Genomic DNA, 12,980 nt, shown 5'->3' with positions numbered 1-12,980 from the left:
GTTAACGTAGCACTGCAGCCATTCATATTGCAGTTAGAGAACAAGAATATAATAACCAAGGGCTCTTGACAAATGGAAAAGAAGATGTTTATTTTATCATTTCTGTGTTGTTGCTATGCTAAATTGTTTTATTTGCACTATCCATGCAGAGAAGTAAAACTTGCAGAGAATGTACACACTGCATAACTAAGCCATCAAAATCGCTGTAACTAAGGAAAATAAACAATTGCAATGAACAATATATGGGTTGTACCTCCTTTAATTGTGCTTTGCTTACTGTGGTGTTATTTAATTTATTGGCCAAGAACTTCAGGATATCTTAAGAAACCATTGAGTAGTTTTGTACTGCATGCATTTCTCCCAATCACATTACCAACACTGTCTTCTGGTCCTGTCCTTGAGATGATTGTATACGTAAGATCCATCACATGCCTGATTTATATACATGTGCTTTTAAATCGGTCTTTATAATAGAATAATTTCAATTAAAATTTCCATTAAATAGTGCTCATTTAGAGCATGTCAGTCCTACAAAGGACTTTCAGATTTTAACACTTCCCTCAGTGCCTTCACCATGCTTTAATCTATAGCTAAAGGTGTGCCTTCTGACCCAGTTCTGCTATCAGTTTATTATCAGTCAATAGCATGGGGCAGGAATTTCAAACTGTGGGTAACATTGCTAGTTCTCAGCCTGTCTCCTTCAGACGGTACTGGGCTGATTCTAACAAATATATGCACTCGCAGTCTCCCATGCTTTCTTACTGGCATCGGGGGGAAGAAGGGAGTGAGGCAGTTGCAGACAGCCTTGCCACAAACTTAAGTGTTTGGGTTGTTTTGTCCAGCCATTCAGACTGAATCCCTACAGAACAAAGTGATGTAATGTTAGAAATGATATAGAAAGCACCAGGGCAGGGGCAGGAAGACTGAACTGTTACTAGGAAAAACTTTCAACTCAACAGGCTGTCAAAGTTTCTGCAGCTGTGACTTATTTATTTAGGATAAGAAATGGATGGCCAGTGCCCAGTTACCATGGAAGGCCGTGGAAACTGGGTCTTGACAGCCTTGGAAAAGAATGTAGCCAATCTTACTGTGATGAGACATTTATGGCATAGCTTCGGTCATGGGCCAGGAGTTTGGGCGCCTCATCAACCATCACAGCTGTGCAGCTGTTGCTCGGCTCAACTGGTCCGGACACTGGAAATTATGGAGGGTTTGGTAAGCAGGAATAACATCAGTCCATTCTAAAAATGGAGGAACTGAGTTTGGAACTAGACCAATTGCAAATAGAAAGGATTTACAGGATCAAAAAAGAGAGAAAACCAGAAGGTTGTATATATTGTTTTTAGCTTCTTGTTTGTCGTGGGCAATAATGCAGTTTAATAATTAGTATAAAAAGGTGACTTGTAGTTATACCTTTCAATGTCTCACAACAAGAAATCTGGAAAAAGCCCAAAATACTGGTGGAACAAAGCCCCCAAAATAGGGAAAGATTTTAAATATTGCTCCTGTAAACTCACAGACAATTGCTAGAATAACAGATTTTGCATTATTACGTATTTTATGAGGGATATGAAGTCTGAAATTCAAATGTCTGCCATTATTTATTATTATTTAATGACTTCAGTTTTCATGTTGGTATACAACAATTCCATTGGAGTGGGCGGAGTTACACAACACTGTATGCAAATTTTATGTTAATCAGAACCCAGATTTCTGGCCAGTTGTACCTACTTTTTAATGGGCCTTTGTCCAGATTTTTGATGTTTCCAGGTTGAGAGGTATGCTTTGAGGTCTTTTCAGTTGCTGCAGGTGCCTGGTTAGGTACATACCAAAGGTATCACTGTACACTATTATTGGCCTGATGAGTGAGGAGTACAGGAGGGTTATAAGCTCTTTTATTCTGGATGCAATGCCTTACTTATGAGGTAGGTGATGTAGAAAGGCTTTTTTACCACTGTGGAGACATGATGGTCAAAGGAAAGTTTGCTGTCAACCTGTGTGCCCAAATCTCTCACAATTGATTGCATGCTTAGGGTGTTGTTATTAATGTGGTAATCAGCATGGATGTTGCCCTTGCCAAAGGGGATGATAATATTTTTGCATTGAGTTTTAGCCCATGACTTTGGCACCAGCTGTTTGTCTGTGTAAATTCCACTTGGATGTTGACATTGTTTGGGGACTAGATGACGCACTCAGTTTGCAATCATCAGCAAACTTTGTCAACCCTAGGCCTTTTGTTTTAGCCTGTACATCTGAGAAGTAGATTCAAAACAATAGGGGCCCCAGGACAGATCCTTGTGACCACCACTAGTTATGGGGTCTGCTAGTGGAGGTAGAGTCATGTATTTTGACTGCGTGCTTTCTATTGCTGAGCCAGTTTGCAACCCACCTGACAATATATGGGTTGATCTCCAGCTGGGTGAGTTTATCAATGATGTCTGAGTGGGGAATAGTGTCAGAAGTCTGAGGTAGGCTGTATGCATGGGATTGCCTTTGTCCAGGGCTTTGTTGACTGTCTCATAGAAGTTCACCAAGTTCAAGAGGCAGGATCTCCCTTTAATGGAACCAAACTGGGTCGGGCTGAACATTTAGAGGTCTCCTATATCTTTGTCGATATGGTCCATAATTATTCTTTCCATAACCATTTGTTAATCTTGAGGATCTTTTTTTGATTCTATAAGGTATGGTTGAGTCAATACATTTGTATAGATGCTTATACAAGGCATTAGTGTAAATGTCAATGTAGGTGTCCACACCATCATTGAGGGCAGGGGCTATGATGCTATTAATGCCGTCATGTAATAGGCTGTAATTGGCTATGAAGACATTTTTTATTCTAGTCGCTGCTAATGAGGGTCAGATGTTATTATTATTTCTAATGAGACTGATTTATGATCTGACCTCACTAGGGAGGGCTGCAAACATGTGGTGGTGCAACGATTAGCCATGCTAGTGAGCACCACATCCAGAATGTTTGGGTCCCTTGTGAGGGTGTCAGAAAACTGGTAAAGGGCATTGGAGTTGATGAAGACCAAGAACCTTTGGGCAAGTGTGTTAGTACATGTATAATTTACCCAATATATGGATGGGTAGTTAAAGTCACCTAAAACCAGGGTGTTTGGTTGTATCTTGAGTGATTCAAGTAGATCCAAGTATGCAGTGTGGGTATCTGTAATGCATAGCTGAGGTCATTGTTACAACACTAGTGAAAACTGATCTTCCTTTATTAATTCACAGAACCAGGGATCACTTTGTAATGTTCACCAGGGTGGATCTAGAACTCACTGTGTAGCTTGGACTATTTGATGAATAATTTTCATGAGTATCCCACAAAGTCTTTGTCTAGGCTAAAAGATGTGATCGAAGTTCCTGGCCCAAATGAAAACTGCTGTTTTAGATATGATAATTTGAAGTACAGGAGCACACAAATGATTGGCCTGATATGCTAGCCAATATATAATGCTTGAAGCCTAGAAGATGAGATAACACTATCACATTTTTAGGATATTATTACTTAGTATAACCAAATAATATTATTTCAGGGGATATAGAAGTGATTCCTTCACTCATTTAGATCTTATCATGTTTAATGTCTGCAGCTAGGGGCCTTTTATACAAGCAGATGTGGATGCACAGCTAACAAAAGAAATGGTTTAACTAAATAATTAACAGAGACTAACGGACAAATATTAAACTAAATGTGCTGCAAAATTGCACATTTGCTGCTTTCAAAAAGAGAACATGAATCTTTTCCCAAATGGGACTTGCTACTGACCATGTCATCTTTACCTTATTACTTTTTAGCTGCAAGAAAAAGTTAAAGAACTCACGAGGTCATATGCTGCAGAGTTACAGTCCTTAAATGAGATAAGCCGACGCCAGCATTCTTCACCCAGAGAGTGGTATAGTTGTTATATTTTATTTATTCTCCTTTAACAACACTGTAAATATGAGTGAGTACCACTGTTTTTAACCAACTGACAACCAAAGAGCTTTTGTTTAGAGAAGAAATTTGCTTTATACCATATGGCTATAAAATGTAAGAATTAAAACTAATCTGCTGGATATAGCCTTACCCTTTTATCTGGCTTAACTACTTGGATATATCACAATGCTATCTGTATTCAATTTCAGTATTAGTAGAACAAAATACTGAAAATAATAGATGTCTGGTCTCTTGACAGCTGAGCATATTGTATAATTTCAGATATCTGGCTGATACTGGTGAACTAAAGCTCAGACAAAATACACAGCTGGAACCTTAAATAAATAGCAAATAAACCTTTCTGAGAGATGTGACAACATTACTACCATTATACTTAGTAAAACATAATACAAGAGAGACATAAAATCCTTTTTTTTCTGTATTATGAGAGCCAATGTTTTTATGGGTTCAGCAAAGCATCTTGTCATAGTGTCATTTGGGCACACAAAATGTAGATGCCCATATATTCTGATTGTCTTATTAAGTCGTATCTACAGCTTGCTAATTAGACATGGAAAGTGGTAGACCAGGTGGGACATGTGCTCCTTTTTTGGCATCTGTTTCTGTTAGACTGTACTGGAATAAGTCTGCTTTGATGGAAGATACAACTGACATCTGCTCTCACAAGGTGTCTTAATAGAACGGAATATGGAATTTAATTGTGTCTCAACTGGATTCATTTTCTAACACTTCCTAACCAGAGACATCTTAACCTTGTACACCATTATAACTATTACAATTTCTAATATCACACAAACACTGTCAAACAGCCTGTCTCACAAAAAAAAAAAAAATGGAAAAGGCAACTGGCTCATACCCAGATCAGCTTCATGTGCATAATGCCTCGGTGTACACTGCTGGGTGAACAGTTTGTGCTTACACTAATTGACAAGTACAGACATACAGTAGCTACTCTAAATGAACTGACTCCCCATTACCTGTATGAACGGCTTGATTTAAAAGTCATTCTGACTGACACATGGGACAAAACCAATCATTAGGTTACTGATTTACCAAGTGTCATTCATCTCATAGTCACCTTATTTTCAGGTTGGCATTCATAGTTCAGTGTCAAAAGTGTAGCAAGGGTGGGGCAAAGGAAGCAGTCACCCCAAGTGCAAAGTATAACAGTGTGCGATTGAGAGTTCCTACTGCACCTGTCCTGTCCTGCAGCTTAGTTTTGTAAGCACCAAAATGCCAGTACAGATAGGCACTTTTTCATACTTTTTTTTTTGTTCTTCACTCAAAGAGTTGAGGGAGTGTGCATTTGGCTGTATGGACCAATCAGTTTCCCACTCTCAGAAAAAGTACTTTTTTTTCTGCTCTTGAATAGCTAATGGGAACACAGAATTGATGATTTCACTGTAAGGAAGTTGATGGACCAATTGGTTTTCTACAGTAAGCCAAAGTTGTCTGTTTTGTTTTTGCTTTTCATGTGAAGAACTAAGGGGGTGAATTCACAGTGGTACTTCCTGCACTGGCAGCAAGCATTAGATGAGTCAGCTACAGCTCTGCTCAGTGTGTTGTTATGCTGAAAGTGGCCATGAGCTATCAATTTGCAATTCATAATACCAGCTAACATTACAGAGCCAAAGAAAAACAATGCAGGTATAGGTGTATGTAAATGACTGTATAATGACATGCAGACGAAGAGAGTTCTAGACAAACTGCATAAGGTGTATTGCAATTAGCAAATCATTATGAAACTCATTCAGGCACTTGTGTAGCTACAATAAGCAAATATGCTGTAACCAGCAGCAGCCATTCTGCTGCAGTGTGTACCAGAGGGTGTAGGTAGGATTTTCAAATATGTACTCACAGCTCTCACACTGCTGCGACCCCCCCCCCCCAACCAAGCTACAGCTTCATATAAATTATTTTCTCTTTTTTTTCACTTGGCACCCAGTAACTGTCAAGCCACCCTCCTGTTGATATATATTGACTCATTTATTCATTCATAACCAGGGTATCAGCATATGGGGATGTCCTGGATTTTGCACTCAGCCGAGAAGTGATGTAGGATTTAGGAGTGGTGCCATTATCCTAGATGGACATTTTTTCCCCTAGTCTTAAGCCCCTCTCTTAAATGCTAACATCAGTGTTAGGCTGGGCAGGCAATGTTAAGTAGCGTGAGTGTGTGCCCTACCCCAGTTTTGCCTACTGTTGTCTTCCTGCCCACCCCAGCTTTCAGTCTTTTCAATGAGATCTCTCCTTCCCTAGAGAGAGACACTTAACAATGTCCCACCTCCCCTGAACAGGTATGCTCATCCCTGTTGCCAACCCCATCAAGTACACAAATTGTTTAAACTCCAGGCACCTTGGCCACAGTTGGTACTTTTGTGACTTAAACAGAACATGCTGGAGAGACAGATGTGTGTCCCAGAGACAGCCCTCCTATGGAACAGGCTTTGCATCTATGTGAAGCTGAGTTTGCCTATTACCCAGTGTAAATGGAACCTAGACCAGTACATGGGTAATAGGAAATTTACACCAGGCCTGGCACCCATGTCCCTTATGGACAGAGGTAGCTTATAAATGCCCGTCTCTTCATGTTCTAATTGGATGCAGGACATCATTATTCTTTTGGGAAATCTTGGCTAGGCTTACAAAGGCCCTCTAAGTCATTGGCCAAGTAACACTCTATGAATCTATAAATCTATGAATGTTTTGGTCCCTTGCTCCTAAAATGTGTGGTTTGTTGCCAGTTATTAGGGATTGAAGTAACTAAATAATGACATACATTAGAGTTTCAGACTTTTCTTTCCTTCAGAAGATTCATGCTAACAGAAAATCTTATTTAAGCAATTTTGTAATTTTATAAGAGCAATATTTAAAATCTGTTTCTATTTTTGAGCATTTGTTCCCCCTTTATTTTAGACTTTATCCAGATTTCTTGAGCTAAGAGGTCAAGGGGTATGCAAACCTCATTACTGTTGCTGCTGCCAGTGGTCAAGTGATCTCACTCCCACTCTCTGTCTCTCTCTCACACACACACACACACACACACATATATATATATATATATACATACACACACACACACACACACACACACACACACACACACACACACACACACACACACACATATATATATATATATATATATATATATATATACATACACACACACACACACACATATATATATATATATATATATATATATATATATATATATATATATACATACACACACACACACACACACACACACACACACACATATATATATATATATATAAATACACACACACACACACACACACACACACACACACACACACACACGCCAACACACACACACACACACACATACACACACACACACACACACACACACACACACACACACACACACACACACACACACACACACACACACACACACATACACACACACACATACACACACACACACACACACACACACACACACACACACACACACACACACACACACACACACACGCACACACCTATCTACCTCTTAGTGCAAGAATTCTGGATAAAGCCTAAAATAAATAGGGACAGATTTTACATAATGCATGAAATTAGAAAGTTGCTAGAATAACATGATTTGTGTTAATATACATTTTTCTAAAGGATATGAAGTTTGAAGTTCAAATGTCTGCCATTATTTAGTAACTTCAGCCCTCAATAATTTTCCAGAAAATCACACATTTTATGAGGGACAGACCAAAAATATGGAGACAAATCTGGACATTCTACAAAATGTGGACAGCTGAGAAGTATGCTTGTCAATTATCTAATTATTATTTTGTAGTTAAGTGGATCAGTGTGATGTGTTTTTTACTATTGGAAGGCAGTTTTCAGGCCAAAGCACTAAGTGTATTAATAAATTATCTGTGTTCCCTTCGTGGTAGGTTGTATTTTATAGTTTTTTTCTTTCTTTGTTGGTTTTTATACCCTGGAACCAGAGCTGGACCTTTAGCAAGGTTAGCATATATTATGTGATGTTACTGTTTTATACATGGGCAGTGATGTGCTGCAGTTCAGCTATATTGCATGCATTCAGTATGGCCATCTTCAGCCAGAGCTCTAGTTGGTATCTTACGTCATATGAAACACAGTAGGAACATATGTTAGGTGCCATGTGTACACACTGTCTTTGACTGCACATGCACCAGAGTACTACAGTGCCTGCACTTTAAAGTAAAGTAACCATGTGGAATTGTACTATGTAGAAAGCAGTGGTACAAATGATGTGCATGTTAGATGTGAGAATCATAGGCACTACATGGTGCTGTGCAGACACATTGATTATTGGCCCACTTATGTTGTACACTACCTGGTAACTGATAGAGTGGGAATCCTTCCTATTGTCATTAAACAGCCCACAAATATCAGGTGGGGCCTTCATTACCACATGTGTGCAATCTGTAGCACCCAGTACTTTGAAAGGGCAGGAGATGTTTTAGAACCACTCGTGGAGATGATCAACATGTGGAAGAAGCATATTTAGAAAAGTACTGAGTATTCTGCATACTGATGCCTGTAATATGCCAAATGTCTCCCTTGTTTCTCTCTGCAAGGTCCTTATAGTTAGTATAGCGAGTGCTACACATAATTCAGTTTCTACCAGTATAAGAAGTCCATGCATTCCTTTTGATCCTGTTTGTGGGCAGTATATGTCTGCCAACATCTATTTTATTTTATTTATTAATTTGACATTTTGTTAACCGGGTTGGTCCAGCTGGGATTTTGGTCCGTTTTCAGTGGAGACCCAAGGAGACAAGCTCCAATACTGACAGCATACAGAAATAAAATGGTAACAGTTACATTTACATATGATAAGATATTAAAAATGAGTCAAGAGCAATACTAAATACAAAAGAAAAGAATGCAAAACAGTGTTATATCCACTTTGTGTTTACAGAGTAGAGATTATTTATATATTTACACGCAGATTGATTGATCAGATATGAGTATACGGTGGAGATTGTTAACATCAGTAGAGGGATTACTTAGATAGGAGGAGGGTGTGCCTAGGAGGGGGAGAAGAGGTCAGGTTGGAGCTGAACAGGGACAGATTTTGGTGTTGAGCAGATGGAGTTTAAGTTTTTCCTTAAAGTGGGCAGGGTGAATGGTGGAACATATTTCACGAGGCAGTTTGTTCCAGTTTTGGGCAATGGAGTATTTACATAAGAGTTTACCAACTGCTTTTTTTGGTTGGTAGGTGTGTAGAAGTTGCTGATTAGAAGTATGGAGAGTGCGAGAAGTTGTGTAGATAGATCTACATAATATTCTCTAAACATCTATGTATTATGACTTTACACTGAAAAAAACAGTCCCCTGGATTCCCAAAAGCTTGCACGGAGTGCAAGATCGATGCAGGAGCTCAAGCAGGCAATATGTCTGCTGTTCGATCCAGGAACAGCCTGCAGGGGCGAGCACGGGCACTCCTGCACTAATTCTGCACGCACTAAGCCCTGGTATGCAAATCACCCCATTTGCAGGAGAAATCTATGCAAATGAAGTGAGTTTGCAATCCAGGAAGCTTGCAACAGTCCGTGCAAGACTAGTGCTATCTGCAGAAATGCGCTCTGTTAGTAACCGAGTACATTTCTGCAAAATCCAAAATGGAGCTGTGACAGCCCCAAATAAAGGCTGCATATCATGTAGTAAGCATGCCAGTGGCCAAGTATAAGGTAATTGGCATTGCAAACAACATAAAAAAATACAAAAATCAACTTTTATTTTTTTTTTAGCCGAGCAGTCTAACTAAAATCACTATTCTGCCAAGCAAATCAATGGCAGGCAGAAGACAACCTGGCCAGTGAGTAGTGGTTGCTAAGAGGGAAGGCTCAGTGTGAGACATGTAACTATGCATTAGCAGGCAGTCCTATGCAAATGAGGGGAAGTATAGTGAATCCCAGTTTTCCCCAGCATGTGAGTCAGGTCCCAACAGTGTAAGAGTAGGAATAGCTTGGTGCAAGCCTAGGAGTTAGGTGACATCATGGGGGTGTGTGTCAGGCATACTGTAAGCGGATTGGAGCCCTGTGGCTCAGGTTTGCTCCTAGCTAAGCACAGCTAAGCAAGGGGTGTGTGTCTGAATCTGCCTAGCACTCTTTACATTGCCTAAGTGGGTGTGCGTGCCGCTCACTGGGTTTTACAGGGAGAAAAAATAAGTTAAACCAGGAAATAGCAGCGGTGTGCACATTTGAGAACTCTGCACGGCACGCACATGGGCTTAAACAGGAAGGCAATGGGAAAGGAAAACAGCAGTAAGAAGGTAATCAAGGAGAACTAGCTTAGTTGGCAGGTGAAATGCATCAGAATCAGCCAATTACACAGGCAGCAGTCCAGCCCAGCCCAGAACACTACTATAAACTAAGCAAACGCCTTCCCCTCTGGATTTTCCCATACTCTACACCACCAGTGTATACAAGCAGGGAAATTTTAACAAACAAACCTACAGAATGAGAAGGACTGCAGCAGGCAACATAGAACAACATGTGCAGGAGGCTGAGGGTGGTGAGGATGTGAATGCTGCCGATCAACCCACAGTGAGGAGACAGACTCAGGTTAACCTACCAGGGGCTACATGAGGTGGAGATAGTGGAGCACTATAGGGTGGACAGAGACCTCCTACAGCAAATTGTTGAACTGTGCCAGCCACACCTGACACACCAAACTGACTGAGGGGAACCCATCCCAGTGGATACCAAGGTATGTGTAGGCCTAGGAATACTAGCCACAGGTACCTCCCAAAGCTCAACTGGGGATATCATGGGGATCTCACAGGCATCAGCATCCAGAGTATTCCACCAGTTCTTGGATGCCATGTCAGCACATGCCAGTGAGCACGTATATTTCCTCAACACCCGTGAGGTGTTGGCCAGCAATATGCGTCTCTTCCACCAAAAAGCAGAATACCCTGATGTAGTGGGTGCTATAGACTGCATGCACATAAGCATCAAAGCACCACCCAGTGATCAGGTTAGGGCCTACATCAATCGCAGGGGCATCCCCTCCATCAACTGCCAGGTTGTATGTGATGCAAAGGGCATTATAATGAATGTGTGTACTGGCTGCTCTGGAAGCTGTGACAATTCCCACATATGGCATCTGAAGCAGCTGTGCCAGAGATTTGCCACTGGGAACACCCGCTGTGGTCACCTAGTGGGGGATGCTGGTTACACACTGGAGCCATGGCTGTTGACACCCATCAGAAATGCACACACACATGAACAAGAACGCCATAATGAGGCACACGCACAGTCCAGACATAATAGAGATGTGTTTGGGATGCTCAGGTCATGGTTCCGGTGTCTGGACACATCCGGTGGAGCCTTGCAGTACTCACCAGCTACATGTACCCACATTCTTATGGTATGTGCTATTCTACACATTATGATCCTGCGGAAACAGCTGCAGCAGGAACTGCACAGGGCAGGGCCACACAGCCCCCCCACCAATGCCAAGGCCTGCACAGGTACAGAGTGAGTCAGAGGCGGAACAACCTGAGCTTGCCCCAGTAGGAAGATGGAGGCATGCCCAGTATGCCGAGGCTGCGGCAAAGAGACAACGCATAGCACATACACTGACACAGTAGGGACCCAGGGAATGACACCTCTCTCTGACTCACACATACAGAGAAAGGGATGCAAACCATGACACTACCTGTGCTCAACCATGTATAGGGAGTGTAGCATGGGCATCTGACATAGGCAGCCCCCCCCAGCACCATCCACAAGTCTGGCACACCCTCAAGGTAGGTCAAACAACCTACCAATTGCCAAATTGAGAAGAATGTGTCGTTACCTGCATCTATGGTATGGATGTGAGCATGCAAGGGAAATGGGTGGCTGAATGCTATGGCAGCAGACAGTAGACACCCATAGTGGTACCATGACATCTGTAACACATACTGGAGTCACCATAGTAGCCAGAACTACACAGTGTGACAAAACCCACTGCAGGAAATGTGTTGAGTGACATGTGTGTCCATATGACTCACACATGCCAGTCAGGGCAGTTCACATACCCAACAACAGTCTCAGCCAGCAGGACAGGTGTAGACAAACCCAAACAGAGCCTGTGCCATGGCCCCTGAATGATGGCTATGGTTAACCTCCCCCCAGGCCTACACAGACAGACTACAGCAGGGTAGGCAGTGGGATGCTAGTTATGAAGGGTAGGAAGTCAGACAATAATATGTAGGGCAACCAAAGCCACGATCTGTACTACACTGGTATGCCTCTAGTCAGCATGATAGTTAACAATACAGAATGAAATGGAGTACCTGACATACCAGTACAGTCATAGCAAATGTGTACAAGTGTCACGTGTGCCCCCTGCATCCTACATAGTAATGTAATAACAGTCAGGTGTGCCCCCCAATCCTGTGTAGAACTCTAGAAATACACAGGTTTGTACCCCCATGTAGTAATATAATAACAGTCAGGTGTGCCCCCCCCATCCTGTGTAGAAATGTAGAAATAGTCAGGTGAACCCCCCCACCCTACGTAGTATTGTAATAACAGTCAGGGGTGGCCCTCCCAACCCTGTGTAGAAACGTAGAAATAGTCAGGTGAGCCCCCCCACCTCTACATAGGAATGTAATAACAGTCAGGTGAGCCCCCCCACCCCTACATAGTAAGGTAATAACAGTCAGGTGTGCCCCCCAACCCTGTGCAGAAATGTAGAAATAGACAGGTGCCCCCCCATTTAGTAATGTAATAACAATCAGGTCTGCCCGCCACATCCTGTGTAGAAATATAGAAATAGTCGGCTGAGCCCCCTCCCATCCTATGCAGAAATGTAGGAACAGTCAATGCCAAATGCTTGATGGATACCCTGCAGAAACAGCATGCTACCTGTCAGTGTACAACACCAAGGTCAGCATTGCAGTACAAACTACCTGGACTCGATTCACACATTAAATATAGAAGGCTATACTGGGCATGCTCACACACAGAGAACTGAAGGTAATCTCAGTCAACAACATACTGAAAGATCATACTGGGCA

The 12,980-nt window shown here is 41.7% G+C and overlaps 1 protein-coding gene across 4 annotated transcripts in view; it reads left to right on the top strand.

Moving 5' to 3' along the window:
- The first annotated feature begins 3,805 nt into the window (after positions 1-3,805).
- The window catches only part of LOC122798203 (sodium channel protein type 4 subunit alpha-like), a 2,607,519-nt gene continuing 2,598,344 nt past the window's right edge, over positions 3,806-12,980 (top strand). For all 4 annotated transcript variants that reach the window (XM_044066954.1, XM_044066957.1, XM_044066953.1 and 1 more), the window contains exon 1: positions 3,806-3,902. The gene's annotated coding sequence lies outside the window, so the exon portion shown is untranslated. The remainder of the gene's footprint in view (positions 3,903-12,980) is intronic.

The sequence above is a fragment of the Protopterus annectens genome, chromosome 3.part1, assembly GCF_019279795.1.
Source record: "Protopterus annectens isolate FY-2018-M chromosome 3.part1, PAN1.0, whole genome shotgun sequence".
In the NCBI taxonomy this organism is placed as follows: domain Eukaryota; kingdom Metazoa; phylum Chordata; order Ceratodontiformes; family Protopteridae; genus Protopterus; species Protopterus annectens.
This window is presented reverse-complemented; position numbering and strand designations above follow the sequence as displayed.